General features: G+C 37.1%; 1 non-coding gene across 1 annotated transcript; it reads right to left on the bottom strand.

The window, feature by feature from the left end:
* Positions 1-16,472: 16,472 nt before the first annotated feature.
* Positions 16,473-16,581, bottom strand: LOC141610261 (small nucleolar RNA R71). The gene has a single exon (XR_012528165.1). It is a non-coding gene; the product is annotated as a small nucleolar RNA R71 (small nucleolar RNA).
* Positions 16,582-18,268: the final 1,687 nt, after the last annotated feature.

Raw genomic sequence — 18,268 nt, 5'->3', positions numbered from 1 at the left:
ACTACCGAACTTGGAAGATAGACGGCTCCTTGTCTGTTGACTTACCCTGTCAGACTCTCCTCCGTCTTGAGCCCTTGCCCACTGTTGCAAAGAGTCACCGTCTACCACCACTGCCTGACCTTCACCTTCCACTCCGACCCACTCCTGATACACCCGCTGGCAAGAAGCGACGACTTGAGACTGGAGAGGGGTCTACACCTTCAGGGAGTGCCCAGCCTTCCACGGTTACCCGCCGCCAAGAAGCGGCGACCCGACCCCTACTCCCACTACTACCACTCCTACTCCTGCACCTCCCACTGACCAGACACAGACTGAGCCGGTCTTACCGGCTACTTTCGTACCACCTCCTCCTTTTGTGGCTCCCGCGGTCCTGGACCAAGGGGGCGCAGTTTACGGTGTGTTGCTTGAGGTTGCAGCGCGTCAGGCTCGTATGGAGAGGGACATGTTCCTTGCCTTACACCCTCTGTACGAGTACCACTTGCGGCGACACATACCGATCCCGGAGGGTTGGCCACACCCTTCCTTCTTCCGTACCCAAATGAGGGGTACCCAGTGTCCGAGGAGGAGGAGGAGGAGGAGGACCCAGAGGTGGCAGTGGAGAGAGCTCGCGCTGAGGAGCGGAGTAGGAGAGAGGAGGAGAGAGACCCGGAGTACAGGGCGGAGGTTGGTCGTGAGAGCAGTGACGACGACAACGAGTAGCTACTGGTCTACTCACTTCCCCAGTTTTCTGGCTGGTTTGGGGAAGTTCGTATTTTGTATGTATCTCTTATTCTTTTATTTTGTCTCCTTTATTTTGTTGGTTGTATATCCCCGTTCCCCTGTATATATCTGCTGGTGTATGCTGGAGGACAACGAGGGCGTTGTCCGTTTTGGTTTGGGGAGGGTATTGCATCCTTTTGAGTCTGCATTTGCATTTGTTATTGCATTCACGTTTATTTTCAGCTTGCATTGTTGTTTACTTTCATTTAAAAAATCAAAAATTCAAAAAAAAAAAAAAATCACGTTTATTTTTGCATATAGGTTGAGTCGGAACGGTAAATTTCCATGATGATAATGCACTATAACTTGTCATTTTACTTGAGCCTTGCACTTTATTGATAGTTATTCGCTTTGTCATACGCATAGTCTACGAGTTTCTGTTCAAATATAGCTGACTGTTTAGACTTGACCTGATAAATTGGCAAACTACTTAAAAATTCTGAGATATTAGAGCCCATAACTGGTGACATTCATGACCAGTTCATTAGGAATTTCGAGTAGTACTCCTTGCATAGCATGTTCGTCTTTTTTGCACATTTATGACATTCAATTTCTCGTCAAATGCACATATTCGGGTTTGTGGTTGGTGTCACATGCAGGAAGGTGCTTGCAAATTTCCCTTTCCTTATATTTTTCACCCATTTAGCTCCACATTAGCCAAATTTGCCTTTTGACCCATTAGCTACATCCCAAACTAAGCCTGCCCTAGTCAAGCTAGTTAGTATGTTCTTTTGTGGTATGTTTTTCCATTGCAGTTTGGTCCGTATTTCTTGTTTTGGAGTTGGTGTAAGAATTGAGGAAGGAGGAAAAGAAGAAAAAAAAAGTATTGAAAAAAAAAACGTGAAAGTGAAGAAAAAAGAAAATGAAAAAAAAAATGAAAAAAAGAAGTTGAATGACGTGATACAGGAGAAGAAAGAAAGAAAGAAGTTTGAAAAAAAAAAAAAAAGTTGTTGTTTCAGTTAGCTATTTCAGACGGTGTTTTAAAAAGGGTAGTTTGTGACCGTCTGACTCCTCCGTTTTATTCCATATTTTTTGAGGAGATTGTGTTTGAGTTTAGTGAGCTGTGTGCCAAATGAAGGGCACTTGTACTTAGTTTTTTAGTCAGTTGAGATTCGGATGGTTTACTATGGTCCTGTTAGGAACTAGCTTGATGCTTTTACCTCCACATTTCCATAACATGTTTTGCCCTTTCTCACCTGAACCTCACTATTCCCATATTATTTGTAAGCCCTCGGCTGTGACGGACATTATTGGTTGGAGTGTTTGCATTAGTACTTGAATTGTCTTTCATTTTTTTTGCATGCATGGTATGTAGGTCGCAGTTAGGTGAGTGACTGTCTTTTCTCCTCTCTTTTACATATGATATCCACCCTTTGCTTCATGAGAGAAGAGTGACCACGAAAGAGTCCGATTTTGTTGGTCTTGCAAGGTCGATAGGTTGGCTATATTTCTGAACAGCTTATAACTCGTTTGCGTATTGACTGCTTAGCATTAACTGTTAGTTTTTGTTGCATTAAAATTGGTTCAAGTAGACAAGTTAAGTTAGCTCTGAGTTATCATTTCCGTTCCATTAGTTTAGTTTTGAGTTTACTCGAGGACGAGTAAAGGTTCGGTTTGGGGAGATTTGATACGTGCCTAATGTATAGTCTTTTTAGCCTATTTCAGCACGTATTTCTATGCATATTTATACTGTTTTTATGGTATTTTGCCCCGAATTGGTTACTTTGGTTCGTTTTGTCCTTTTTGTAGAAATGAACGCGAAAGTAGTGGAATCGTACCCTTTTTCGTCCTTTTTGCATGCATTTAGAGGAGACGGGATTGTTCTAGAGTGAGATACTGCATTTGAATGCGTCGTTGCACGCATTACGAGGCATTCGGTGGTGGACTTGAGCTGAAATGAAGTCAGAGTACTCGATCCAGCTGTTTTACCACTCGATCGAGAGGTTTCTACGTCCCAGAAGTGGTCGATCGAGCACTTTGTACTCGACCCTTAAGTTGCAGAAAGGCCATCTACTCGATCGAGTGACTTTCTGGTCGATCGAGTAGATTTGGCTGAGGATTTGCTCGATCGAGTGGTTTTAATCCACTCGATCGAGTGGTTTTGATGGTTTTGGGCTTTAATCAGCCCGCGTGAGTGTTTATTTCGCTAAACTTATTTATTTTGCTATTTAAGCACGCTTTACTAGGTTAATTAGGATTATCTTTCATCTTATAAACTTTGCTACTGAGAACTTTGTTACGTTACTTTTTATCATTCACTGTAACCTTGTTTTGGGATTATTATTGCTCGGATTCGATTGTTCTTTACGCCGGATTCGCATTGATTGTAATTCCTTTTCTTCCTTCAATAATAATTAACCTTTTGTTGCTTTAATTTCTTGTTTGTCTCATTATTTCCTTGCCCTAATTTCTCTTTAATGCTTTTTAATTGTTATTTCATTATGTTTATTGCTGGGAATTTAATTGTTGTTAGTTTAATTAGCGACATGAGTAGCTAAACCCCTTTCATGTTGGGATTAGGGGATCTGCGGTAGAAATGCGACGATGTAGTAAATGAATTAGATGAATTAATTGTGAGACCCTGTCACCATAGCAATTTAATTGTATTTATTCGACTTAGTTGAGTGCACGCTTCTATGTCACCCTTTAATCTGGGTAAAATTAATTCTGGATCGAAAGATTGGACTAAATAGGCCTGCTATGAACAGTAGACTACCCTAATGAGCATGAAAGTTAAGTTAGTGGTATTTTAGGATAGAAAGTGGACCGAAAGGACCTTTCAACATCCGTCTCACATTAGTTCGTCTGAATCATTTACAGCTGAGTTACTGGATTACCGTAGTGAACCGAAATCCCGACATGTCCCTCTCTTCTTGATAGTTTAAACCGATTTTCCTTCTCTTATTGCTCTTACTTTTATTTCTCTTTCCTCTAAATCTCGTAGTTTAGAAATCAATTCAACAAACCCCCCCAATTGTTACTTTAGGACTAGAATTAGACAGCTGATAATTACATTACCTCCCTGTGGATTCGATACTCGACTGCCTCTACTACATTTTAGTTGAGACCGTTAGGTTTTATCTTTGATAGGGTTGCGATAGCCGTGTCAAGAAGCTTGTCTTGATGTTCCATCTTGATCCATGTAGCGGGAGTGAGCTCCAATCTCCATCTTTAGTCTTCTTTGAAATTACAATAAATAAAATTACATAATTGACCTATTTATTACATTCTAATTTCAAAACCCAAAACTAAAATAAAAGGAGATTCGAGATCTCATAATTACATAAAAATTCATGTTTCCTTCATTACGAAAACATAATTTGACTAAGGTCACACTAAGTATTACAAATTACAACCGATTGCAAAAATAAATACGTAAATAAAATTCATTCATTCGATTCATTCAACAAAATTAAAAGCATCAACTAAAATAAATTAAACATACATAACACAATACATTAATTGTGTTGATTAATTTATCCAAACCACCTATTTAAATTAAATTAAGTGACAATTCCGCAATTTAATCACATTAATTTCATACTTAATCCATATTAAACTTGTAATATGAATTCTATCCGTCTAAATTTTAAACCGCTTTAAAATAACTCGGTATCTTTAAATTGTGAACCGATTCACAATAACTAATTGGCCAAAATAAAAAAAATAAAAAAAACCAATTAAAATTGGTCTCGGCTGAAAATAAACAACAAAAAATTTATTTTTTTTTATTATTTCAGCTCCTACACGGCCGAAAAAAAAAACAGTCTCCTTTTTTTTTTTTTTGGCAATTTAGGAAAAACAAAAAACTTACCATATTTTTTTTCTCGGCAATATGGCAAAAAAAACAAGAAAACAAAACTTTCCTTTTTTTTTCTCTCTTTCTCGGTTTACCAAAAAAAACAAAAATAAAATTTTTTTTTTCTCTACGGCAAACCCTAGAACCGTCCTTCCTTTTTTTCCTTTTGCGGCAATATACCCTAAAACAAAATTTGATGACTAAATTGTTTACCTTTGCTATTAGAACATGATTAGCATATGAAATAATATACATGATTAATTTATATGCCAAAAACTATATAGCAAAAACAATCTTTTTATCATAAACATGACGATCCCATTTAATTTTAACTTAATCTGCATTAAATCAAAAACTACCAATTCTTCATATGATAATTTTAACTGATTATAAACTATAATATGAAAAATAGAATGGAAAAATATCATCAAACTGAAAGAAAAAAAACGGCAAAAAAAAATTTTTTTCGAACCACAAAAAAAAATCGAAACCCTAAATTTTTTTTCGAAAATCCTATTGTTCACATACAAATTTATGAAAATCATCAAGATTAAAATCGTGGCCTAGTGCTCTGATACCACTTGTGGGAAATAATCTGTATACGTCCCTTAAACTAGAAGGATTATAACGAATTTAACAATGATGATTAAAGGTCATAAACAAAATACATAAACAAAGTATAAGGATTTAGAATTAACCTTCGGTCCTAGCAAAATTGGCCTAAGAACAATATCAAAATTGATATTCACCTATTAGTTGCACCCAAGACGATCTGAGATATGCCCTTTGATTATGCTAGAAATCGATCTAAAATTTTCTGTAAAATTTAGTTGTTTTTGTGTTTTGTGATGAGAGAGAGGAGGCAAGGTCAAGAAAAAGCATTAGGGTAGAAATAATTCTCTCCCTTTCTTTTTATACTGACCGAATTATCGAGTTAATTAGGAAAGAATAATACTTTCCTAATTTTTCGCCATCGACCGAAATAAGGACTATCACTCCTTATTTTTGGTCTTTCCAAAAATATATAATATGTGTTGAATTGTCATCTAGTGAGGATCGAACCCATGACCTCTTGGTATGTGTACCCTCACTATTACCACTATGACACATTCATCTTGTTGACATTAAATACAACTGATTATATTTAATTACGAATTAACATATTAATTCGTCCAAGCTAACATTATATATATTTAATTAAATATAACTTATTATATTTAATTTATTAATTGATTAATTAATTGTCTCAACTAATATTATTTAATTTTCATTAAATAATTATCTCATCAACACATCGACTAGCTTTTTAGTCATTTTGGGCATCAATGTGATTATATTTCTATAACCACATTTCTCAAACACATCCTATAGGTGTGACCTTTAGGGACCAGTTGATCACCGTCATCTGTATGATAATAACATCAAACTTTCTAGCAAGCCAACCGTTATTAGGTAAACGTTAATCAACTGATTAAATATACGAAGTATACCCTTGTGAACCTGTAAGAGATTTACAAATGTTATCGCACTAATTTGTGGAGGACACAAGCTCCAACAATATGTCTCCCTTTTTCATATTTGGGTTGTATAATTTTGTTTCGCGACTTTAGCGATGTTTTATTTATGAGATTTATTTTAGACCTTGCATGTTTGACACCTTCCCATTTGGATATTTTTATAACAAGTTCAGGTTTCGTTTTCGGTTTTAAAAATTACAGGTTTTTACCCAAATGAAACTATTACAAACATATCCATGCAGTTTTTATCTAGAATTATGTGTTTACTTTTCCGCAATGAATGAGGGTGTCACAGATATTATCCCTATTGATGATTCATTCCCAGATGATGCTTTAATGGCTATTGCAACTGGTGAGAACCCTTGGTATGCTGACTATGACAATTATATTGTTGGCCATTTACTTCCGCCGGATCTATCTTATCAGCAGTGGAAACGATTCCTCCACGATGTGCGCCAGTACTATTAGGATGACCCTTATTTGTTCAAAGAATGTGCCGATGGCCTATCCAGAAGGTGTATCCCTCAGTGGGAAGCTAAGGCTATATTGGAAGCTTGTCATTCGTCAGCTTATGGTGGTCACCATGGTCCTTCTCGGGCAGTGGCCAAGGTTCTTCAGTCGGGTTTCTTCTGGCCGACAATGTTTCATGATTCTAAAGTATTTGTTTCCGCTTGTGATGCATGCCAACGAATTGGCAATATTTCTAGGAGGCATGAGATGCCTCAAGTTGGTATATTGGAGGTCGAGATTTTTGATGTCTGGGGCATCGATTATCAAGGCCCATTTTCGTCTTCCAAGGGAAACAGGTTTATCCTAGTAGCTGTAGACTATATGTCCAAATGGGTAGAGGTCGTTGCTTCGGTCCACTGTGATACCAAAACTGTGATCAAGCTTTTCAAGAAGGTAATATTTCCACATTTTGGTGTTCCTCGGGTCGTCATTAGTGACGGTGGTATGCACTTTAAGGAAAAGCAACTTTCTGCGCTCCTGTCAAAGTATGGTGTTTCACATCGTAGAGGTTTGGGATACCATCCTCAAACTAGTGGTCAGGTGGAGGTTTCCAATCAGGAATTGAAATAAATATTAGCGAAAGTTGTTTCTAAATCGCGCAAGGACTGGAGTATGAAGCTCGATGATACTCTTTGGGCCTATAGAACTGTTTTTAAGACACCGGTTGGCACATCGCCATATCGGTTAGTCTATGGAAAGTCTTGTCATCTACCCGTCGAATTAGAGCATAAGGCTTGGTGGGCAATTCGTGAGTTAAACTTTGATCCTAAATTATGTGGAGGGAAGCAGTTGTTGCAGCTGGATGAACTTGAAGAGTTTAGGCTATGACAGTGCCGAAGTTTATAAGAAGAAGACCAAGAGATGGCATGATAAGAGAATTTTGCCCCGCGAGTTCAAATTGGTGAGAAGGTATTATTGTTCAATTCTAGATATCGTCTCTTTCTTGGTAAGCTGAATTCCAGATGGTCTGGCCCTTATACAATTGCAAATGTTTCGAAGTTTGGTTCTGTGGAGTTGGAAAAAGCTACTGGTGAAAAGTTTACGGTGAATGATCACCAAGTGAAGCATTATTTTGGTGAGAACGATTTCACTGGAGTAGTCGAGGCTTTGCACCTCGAGCCCGTTATCGAATCTGCTTAAAACGAGGTAACAAAGGTCGTGCGGGACCTTAAAAACCATGGCTGACCGGGAGGCAACCCGGACTTGTAAAAACCTTGTAATATAGTAGAAATAATTAGTTTAACTCATTCGTATTTATTTTGCATTTTAGTAATATAGTAGTTGTGCATTTAGCTAGATTTAATTCCGCATTGCATTATTTTAGTGAGTGAGAACGAGGGACTTATCGCTTTTGCTAGTATCGTGCAGGTAATGCCGTGCAGTGTTCGCAAATGCGTGATATGAGGATGGTTGATAGATGACAAGATGACGTGTGTCGCGAACGGAGTTGTTATATGAACGTCATAAGAGAAAATATTGAAAAGATTGATAGACATCAAGAAAAGGGTCGATCGACAATGGGAGCTAGACACAGGAAATCTTAATTTTGAGCGATTGATGGTGAGTCTCGATTGACATAGGAAGTTGTCTATCGACAGAGGACGATGTCTATCGACAGAATGAATGTTACACATGACTCCTTGAACATAGTACACCCAAATCAATACTATATATTAAATCCAGAAACCAAGGGACTTCAATGTAATTAAAGAAAGTTATACAAATTAATTATACTATATAGTTTTAAATCACTAGCACCGTGTGATGGACCCGATTAAGGGATCTCAATGCAAATATTATATAGTTTGGGTTAAAATTAAATTATATAGAAGTTTGGTAGTTTTCCTAAACATTTGTAAGAGATTAAAACATGGCCAATTTCCTTAAAATAAAATAATTAATTATGATGGTCAATTTAAGGAGACTAAAAGAAAGAAGATGCTTGGTAATTTTCCTAAATATTTATAGGAGACTAGAAGATGGTAAATTTTCTTAAAATAAAATAATTAATTAGTATAAACATGCACACTTATGCTATTAATTAATATCATCATAAAATTATATATTAAATTTAAAATCTATGAAATTTTATTAAACTTTATAGTTTATTAGATCTATAGAGGTGTTAATTATTTAACATAGAAAAATATAATATAAGTAGGTTATAAATAATTCAAGTTAGATTTCATAATATATAATATTACATAATTCTTTCGATTTGATTTAATGCATATATGTAATATATTTATATAAATATATAATCCTCTTAAATTGCATGTCTAAGTAGTAAAAGTAATTTCGTCAGTAAAGAAAAGAATTGTAGTAACATTGGATATAACTATATGATAGTAATCACTCATTTGAATAATAAAAGTAACAATATTATCAGCGGGATTAATGTAAGTGGTAGAAACAACAATGGGAGTACTGAAATAATCAATATTAATGCGGCAATAGTGAAAGTAACAATAATTACTATGGGAGTAGTGAAATTATCAATATTAAAGCGGCAGTAGTGGCACTAACAATAATTACGGCGTGAGTAGTGAAAGTAACAATGATTACGGGCAAGTATTGAAATGTTATTACTATTGTTTCATTAATAAGAGTAAAATATTAATAGCGGGAGTAGTGAATTTGTCTCAAAATTTATTTCTTTGTAATTTTAGGATATGTCATATATTAATGATAAACTTATGGGTTATGCAACTTTAGTAACTTTATTTAATGAAAAAAAAAATTAATGGTATATTAAATCCAGAAACCAAGCGACTTCAATGTAATTAAAGAAAGTTATACAAATTAATTATACTATACAGTTTTAAATCACTAGCACCATGTGATGGACCCGATTAAGGGATCTCAATGCAAATATTATATAGTTTGGGTTAAAATTAAATTATATAGAAGTTTGGTAGTTTTCCTAAACATTTGTAAGAGGTTAAAACATGGCCAATTTCCTTAAAATAAAATAATTAATTAAGATGGTCAATTTTAAGGAAACTAAAAGAAAGAAGATGCTTGGTAATTTTCCTAAATATTTATAGGAGACTAGAAGATGGTAAATTTTCTTAAAATAAAATAATTAATTAGTATAAACATGCACACTTATGGTATTAATTATTATCATCATAAAATTATATATTAAATTTAAAATCTATGCAATTTTATTAAACTTTATAATTTATTAGATCTATAGAGGTGTTAATTATTTAACATACAAAAATATAATATAAGTAGGTTATAAATAATTCAAGTTAGATTTCATAATATATAATATTGCATAATTCTTTCGATTTGATTTAATGCATATATGTAATATATTTATATAAATATATAATCCTCTTAAATTGCATGTCTAAGTAGTAAAAGTAATTTCGTCAGTAAAGAAAAAAATTGTAGTAACATTGGATATAACTATATGATAGTAATCACTCATTTGAATAGTAAAAGTAACAATATTATCAGCGAGATTAATGTAAGTGGTAGAAACAACAATGGGAGTACTGAAATAATCAATATTAATGTGGCAATAGTGAAAGTAACAATAATTACTATGAGAGTAGTGAAATTATCAATATTAAAGCGGCAGTAGTGACACTAACAATAATTTCGGCGGGAGTAGTGAAAGTAACAATGATTACGGGCAAGTAGTGAAATGTTATTACTATTGTTTCATTAATAAGAGTAAAATATTAATAGCGGGAGTAGTGAATTTGTCTCAAAATTTATTTCTTCGTAATTTTAGGATATGTCATATATTAATGATAAATTTATGGGTTATGCAACTTTAGTAATTTTATTTAATGAAAAAATATTAATGGTATATTAAATCCAGAAACCAAGGGACTTCAATGTAATTAAAGAAAGTTATACAAATTAATTATACTATATAGTTTTAAATCACTAGCACCGTGTGATGGACCCGATTAAGGGATCTCAATGCAAATATTATATAGTTTTGGTTAAAATTAAATTATATAGAAGTTTGGTAGTTTTCCTAAACATTTGTAAGAGATTAAAACATGGCCAATTTCCTTAAAATAAAATAATTAATTAAGATGGTCAATTTTAAGGAGACTAAACGAAAGAAGATGCTTGGTAATTTTTCTAAATATTTATAGGAGACTAGAAGATGGTAAATTTTCTTAAAATAAAATAATTAATTAGTATAAACATGCACACTTATGGTATTAATTATTATCATCATAAAATTATATATTAAATTTAAAATCTATGCAATTTTATTAAACTTTATAGTTTATTAGATCTATAGAGGTGTTAATTATTTAACATACAAAAATATAATATAAGTAGGTTATAAATAATTCAAGTTAGATTTCATAATCTATAATATTGCATAATTCTTTCGATTTAATTTAATGCATATATGTAATATATTTATATAAATATATAATCCTCTTAAATTGCATGCCTAAGTAGTAAAGTAATTTCGTCAGTAAAGAAAAGAATTGTAGTAATATTGGATATAACTATATGATAGTAATCACTCATTTGAAAAGTAAAAGTAAGAATATTATCAGCGAGATTAATGTAAGTGGTAGAAACAACAATGGGAGTACTGAAATAATCAATATTAATGCGGCAACAGTGAAAGTAACAATAATTACTATGGGAGTAGTGAAATTATAAATATTAAAGCGGCAGTAGTGACACTAACAATAATTACGGTGGTAGTAGTGAAAGTAACAATGATTACGGGCAAGTATTGAAATGTTATTACTATTGTTTCATTAATAAGAGTAAAATATTAATAGCGGGAGTGGTGAATTTGTCTCAAAATTTATTTTTTCGCAATTTTAGGATATGTCATATATTAATGATAAATTTATGGGTTATGCAACTTTAGTAATTTTATTTAATGGAAAAAAAATTTACAGGATTCGTAAATATCGACGACGTTTTAGTAAACATCGACGACGTTTTTTAAAAAAAAGACGCTTACTGCCCCTACTATCTCACTAACCCATTCTCCCTCACTCTCTATTCTCTCTACTCAAACTCAACCTCCAACTTCCACCAACACTCAACCACCACCACCTCCACCACGACACTGCCACCACCACGCCGACCACCCCGCCTCCACCTTGCCGCCACCACGTTGCCGCCGACATCACCAACAAGGTAAGTGCCGTTTTTTTTTATTTTGTTAAATTAGTTTAGAAATTGAAACTAATTGAATTAAACTATGAAATTAAATAGTTTTCTTTTTTTTATTGTTATTGTTAATCGATTAAATTGAGTGGATTTTGTTTTGTAATTGAATTAGTTAGTAAATTAGGTTATGTGTTAGGTTTTTATTAAAATTAATTGAATTAGTTTAGAAATTGTTAGTTTTTCTATTAAAATTCATGGTAATTAGTTGTTATTATGTAAATTTTGGTATTGTTATATGTTGTTTGCGAAATATACTTGATTGGGAGTGATTTTTGAGTCGATTTTTGTTGTTGTTAATCGGATTGGGAGTCAATTTGTAGCGATTTTGGGCCGATACCACGGGCAAACGTGGGGAATTTTCGTTTGGCTGTGGCTGAAACGTGGTAATTCCACGTTTGGTTGTGGCTGAACGTTGGGGTGGGACGTTTGGCTGCGGTCAAACGTTGATTTTTCACGTTTGCCCGTGGTCAAACATCAAGTTTTGTAGTTTGGCCGCGGTAAAAAAAAAAAAAAAAAAAAAAAAAGTAAACACGGTCAAGCAAGGGGTTTTTTTGTTCAACCGCGGTCAAAGAAGAGGTTTGTTTTGTTCGTCCGCGGTAAATTGATTTTTTTTATAAAAAAACCGTGTTTTATGCTATTATTTGCCGATTTTTGTTACTTTATATGATATTTAGTCGATTAACGTGTTTTCTAACAACTTATAATTTCCTAATGCAGATGGCAGATCGAAATGAGAGAGGAAAGGCAATCATGAATGCTCGCCTCCGCCTAACATACACGATCGCGGCCGGGCGTAATGTTACGGGCTCGAAGCGTCGTTTGCGAGTTAAGCAGGCCCACAAGCAGCCACCCCCACTTCGAGAGACGTCTGGAATGGTTATGATGCCTACTCCCGATCATGTCGTTAGCGAGTCGGAGGAGGCGAGGTCACGGGAGGTTCTTTGGTAGTTACCAGCATGATAGAGAGGATGAGCCGTCGGACGACGGTTCCGGGGAGGAGGAGGAGGATGCTGGAGAGTATGTGGTCCAACCGAACCCGCCACCGCCGAGAGTGTTGAGTCTGAAGTTGGGCCGGGATAGTAGAGGACGTTATTCGAGTGTTAGAGAGTCCTCTAGCACTGATAGGTCGAGGAGGCTGAGGAGGGATAGTTCTTGGATCCTGAGAGAGCCCGTTCCTGGTGGTCCTAGGAACCCTAACACCCTATGGAGTTTTGGTGGTCACGTTGCGTTCAACAGTTGGTCGGACCCTAACCCGGAGAATATGAGGTCGTGGATCAAGCTCTACGAGAGGCCGAAAGCTGCGAGGGAGATTAGGCACATGGTTCTCACTGAGGGTGTTGCAGCTAGGGTACAGACGAGCGGGCTTGGGGTTTTGAAGGAGTGTTTTACTACCGGTCTAGATGATAACCTCCTTAGTGCTTTTATCGAGAGGTGGCACCCGGATACTAACACTTTCCATATGCCTTTTGGAGAGATTAGTATCATGCTCCATGATGTCCAGCATATTCTTGGGATACCTGTTAGTGGTGATCGGGTGCTTGTGGCCGGTTCGGGCGAGGATGATGACAGTGGTCTGAGGGGCAAGATTGCGAGGTTTTATGGAGTTCCTGAGTCCGATGTTGTACCACCGCTCTACAAGAATGGCGGTTTACTAACATCGGAGTTGAGGAATGTTGTTTACCTAGGGAACGAGCCTGACTCGTTACGGGCTTACCTCTTGATGTTACTGGGTCATACTCTTTTCATGGATAAGAGTGGTGATAGGGTGTCCGCTCAGTTGTTGCCCTTGTTTGATAGTCTTGAGCGGGTTGGTTCATATGCTTGGGGTGCGGCTTGTTTGGCTTACTTGTACCGACAGCTAAGGATAGCATCGCGCCGAGATAGTACTGGTGTTAGTGGGTGTCTACCGTTACTCCAGGCGTGGATATACGAGTACTTTCTCAGGTTCCGACCCGGTGGTGGTTTCTTTTTTTGAGGGCCGTCCTCTTGTTGAGGCTTGGGCCACCTTGCCTCGGAGTAAGGGCGATTCTCATACTTTTCAGATGTATCGTCATAGTTTGGACGATCTTAGGCCAGAGCATGTCCGATGGTTGCCTTACGGGGACCGTCCTTAGGGAGCTTGCAGAGTATCGCTTTACTCGGGTTTTATCAGGCATCTTGATATAGTAGAGTCGTACCAGCCGGATCGGTGCATGCGTCAGTTTGGGTACCGTCAGGCTCTCCCGGTCTCGATGCCTATTGCGGTGAATGAGTCTCGGCCCGCGAACGGGCCTTACAGGCTGGACTTCGGGCAAGAGCCCGATAGGACATGGATGTCCGAGATATCCATCACACACCTCCGAAACCTGTCAAAGAAGGCATATATGCCTTTCGAGTGTACTGATGGATACGTGTCTTGGTATGTAGACCATTCACACCCTTACCTTTACCCCCCTCACACCGCCTCCATTTTCGGTCTGTCGAGTTTCATGAGGAGCCGGAAGTCGCCCTAGCTCTTAGTCGTAAGTTCAAGAATGTCTTCCAGCAAGATGATGAGGAGGCTGAGAGAGAGAGACTATAGAGGAGCTGTTTCACAGGATGCGTCCTTACTATGGAGACGTGTATGATGACTAGTTTGTTTTTATTTTCTTATGTTTTTCTATTTGTTTGGATTATGTTTGTATGGATATTTTAGTATCTTTGTATGGATAATTTTTATGTTGTTTTTGAGTTTTCAGAATTGATCGATCCCCTACTTAAACTGAAAATACAACTGAAATGGAAATCAAAAGACAACTGAAATGGAAATCAAAAGACGACGTAAAATCATTGACTGAAAATACAACTTAATTAAAACATAATTAAAACACTTAACTGAAAATACAAGGACATTACTGATACGTGCATATTCTATACACTTTATTTGCGGTTTTGGCACGTATTTCCATGCGTATTTGTTAGCTTTAAGCTATTATTTCTCCCGAAACGGTTTACTTTGCATTTTCTATGATTTATTGTAGGGATTAGCGGAAGTAGGCTAAATCAAGCCTAAATCGTCCTCCGGAGGCAACTTTTGGGAAGCTTTGAAGAAGGAAGCTCGGATTCAACCACCTCGGGATACGTGCTTGGGGTAAAGAGCTGATTTGAAGAAAGAAAGAAGCCACTACACAGCTCAGACCAGTCGATCGACCATTTGCATGATCGATCGACCATTGAAGTCTGCCAGGAAGCCACTTTGTCTTTGAAGTGACGATCGATCAACCATGTTGACCGGTCGATTGACCAGTCTGCGAGCTGATATTGATTTCTCGTATTAGACTTTTAAAAGCCCAATTTGTAATTTACTTTTGGCATCTTTTATCAGTAGAACGCAGCAATTATTAGGTCATGCTTTTTATTATGGAAAAACTGAGTTTTGAGATCTAGCTTTGGGAACGGAAAACCTCGAATTCGATTACGTTGTTCATCACTTGAATTAGTAAGTTTTTATGCAAATTCTTTCTTCCTTAAATTCTTGTTATTTCAATTCTTGTTTTTACCAATTTAATTTCAGCAGTTAAGTTCTTACCTTTTGTCTTAAGTTCAATTCAATCATGTCAATCGTGTTCCTTATATTCAATTTTGCAATTGTTATAATTTTAGTCATGCGTAGCTAATTGTTTTGATTGGGAATGAGGTGAGCCATGGCGTAAATTAGGATTGTCTTGTTAGTATGATTTCCTCCGTATCGATCTTGTTGTCTTTTGATAAACCTTTTTACTAGATTGAAAGATTAGTAATTAGAATTATCATTAGATTGGAATTTCCCTTGAGCGAAAGCTTGAGAAATTCTTGGGAATTAGAAGACCGTAAGGTAATTTTGAGCATTGATCGAAAGGCTTGCTCATACTCCCTGAGACCGTATTATAGGACCTCTGCTACCTTATCGACCTGACCTTAGCCATGGTGAACCGAAGTTCCCGATCTTCTTTTTATCTTGTTGAGAAATTTCATTTTTAGTAATTAGTCCTTAGAATCAACCGATTTCAAACCCCCCATTTAATCGTTACTTTTATAGACTGGAAATAGCAAACAAAATTAATCTTGTCTCTCTGTGGTTCGACCCTTACTATCACTAGCTATAGTTTTAGTTTGGATTTATAAATTTAATTTTGATACAAAACGACGGTATCAAATTTTGGCGCCGTTGCCGGGGAGACGGTGTAATTCTGTTTGCTTTATTTTTCGTTTATTTTTCTTGTCTCAAGGAACTTTGGTTCCTTGAGGCCTTTGCTTACCTTTGCTTCTAGTTTTGCTTTTGCACAGTTAGAAGACAGGTTTTTGAGAGGAAGGCTTGAGTACTCTCAGTTCTGCGAATATGGCTACAATATATGATAATCTTCAGCCAAAGGAACACCATCTTCCGAAGGGGCACCAGTTACCTACCCCTACTACCGGTAACTTCAAATTTCGTTCCTCTTATATCGATTTAGTGGAGCGAAATCAGTTTGCTGGTTTACCAGTTGAGGACCCCTTGAAGCATATGGAAATTTTCACAGACTACTGTTGTTCCATACCTATACCAGCTGGGGTGACTCAAGATGAAGTAAAGGGGGTGATGTTCTTATACTCCTTGAAGGATTCGACGCGAGATTGGTACCGCTACCTTGATAGGGTAGCAGCTGGAGTCACAGATTGGACATCTCTAGTATTAGCCTTCTACAAGAAGTACTTCCCGCTTTCAAAGACTGATGCCTTGAGGAGTAAAATTACAAATTTCCAGCAAGAAGCTGATGAGGGTTTTTGTGAGGCATGGGGACGTTTCAAAGGTTTAGTCCGAGTTGTCCCTCACCATAGCTTCCAGCAGTGGTATCTTTGCAACTTATTCTACAATGCTTTATATGATGATTACAAGGTCATCCTGGATGCAGCTGCGAATGGTAGGTTCCAAAACAATACCGGTCAGAATAGAGGTTGGAACACTATTGAGGAGATGGCAGTCCATAGAGTTGAGTTTGGGAGCTCACGTGGAAATTCACGAAAGCAAAGTGATGAAATGAGTACCGTTGTGACACTCATTACTTCTATTACTACCCGTCTCGAGAAGCTCGAGGCCTCTGAAGTTTCCAAGGGAAGAGTTGAAACTCCTGTCCATAATCCAGATGAGACCGCGAAGTTGAGAGAAATGGTCCAAACTCTTTTAGTTCAAGTGGCGAATATAGAAGCAGCCGGGATTGAGTCCTCAAGGAATTTTGTGAAGCAGTTGGAGAATATAGAGGCTAAGCAAGTCGCAAATTCTTCAAGCAAATGTGAAGTGCCAATTGAAACGATCAATGCCATTAATCTCAGAAGTGGCCTCTCTTATGAAGGTCCCGACAAGCCAAGAGGAGACTCGAGAAATGATGAAGAAGCTAGTTTAATTTCTGGTGCAAAAACGAGTTCAATTGCCAGCACTTCTGGTCGATCGACCACTACTGTCAGTCGATCGACTGGAGCGTCAGATAAAAAAGTTTTTGATCAGAAACTATTCATACCCAGCACAGGTGGTCGATCGACCAACATTGTCAGTCGATCGACCGAGACTCCTGACGAAGAAGGCTCTGTCCAGGAACTGTTCACGCCCAGCCAACTTGGTCGATCGACCACTCTTATCAGTCGATCGACTGATTCTCCAGTACAGGACGCAATTCCGTCGACTAACTTGCATGATTCTACACTTATTGATGATTTGACGGAGGTTTTAAACTTACGGAAGCCGAAGGTTACTGATCCTACGGCCAGTGTTGCAGTCCCGTATCCGGAGCGTTTAAAGAATACTAAGCTGGGGCGCAAGTTTGGTAAGTTTTTGGAGATGGTTCAGAACCTCGAGGTAACGATTCCTTTCACTGATTTAATTACCCAGGTACCCTCTTACGCTAAATTCATGAAAGACATTTTAAATCGTAAGAGGAATTTTCGTGATGATGGTAATGTTGCTTTTGTGGAAGAATGCAATGCTCTTTCGCAAATTAATACACCACCTAAATTAAAGGACCCGGGTAGTTTTTCTATTCCTTGCACTATAGGTAACCACGAAATTGGAAAGGCCCTTTGTGATTTAGGGGCCAATGTTAGTGTCATGCCGTATTCTATTTGCGAAAGGTTAAATATTGGTAGACTTAAGGTGACTGATATTACCGTCCAAATGGCAAATAGATCGACTCAGAGACCTATAGGAGTTCTAGAGGATATACCCGTTCGAGTGGGTAAGTTTTTTATTCCTGTCGATTTCGTTGTTTTGAACATTGCAGAGGACAGTCAGATACCTATTATTTTAGGTAGACCGTTCTTACATACAGCTGGGGCTGTAATAGATGTCAAACGTGGAACCATCACCTTAGAGGTAGGGGATGACACCATTGAGTTCAGTCTTGCTCACAAGGCGACCGCTGATGATGATACGTGTTAATCCATTGATATTGTTGACAGGGCTGTTAGTTACAATTGGAGGGAATCCTTAGCCAAGGATCCCTTAGCTGATCTAACTGGTTTAGATGAGTGTGCAGGT

Source organism: Silene latifolia, chromosome 10 (assembly GCF_048544455.1).
Source record: "Silene latifolia isolate original U9 population chromosome 10, ASM4854445v1, whole genome shotgun sequence".
Classification (NCBI taxonomy): Eukaryota; Viridiplantae; Streptophyta; class Magnoliopsida; order Caryophyllales; family Caryophyllaceae; genus Silene; species Silene latifolia.
The sequence above is the reverse complement of the archived record's forward strand: the minus strand, read 5'-3'. Positions and strand labels throughout refer to the sequence as shown.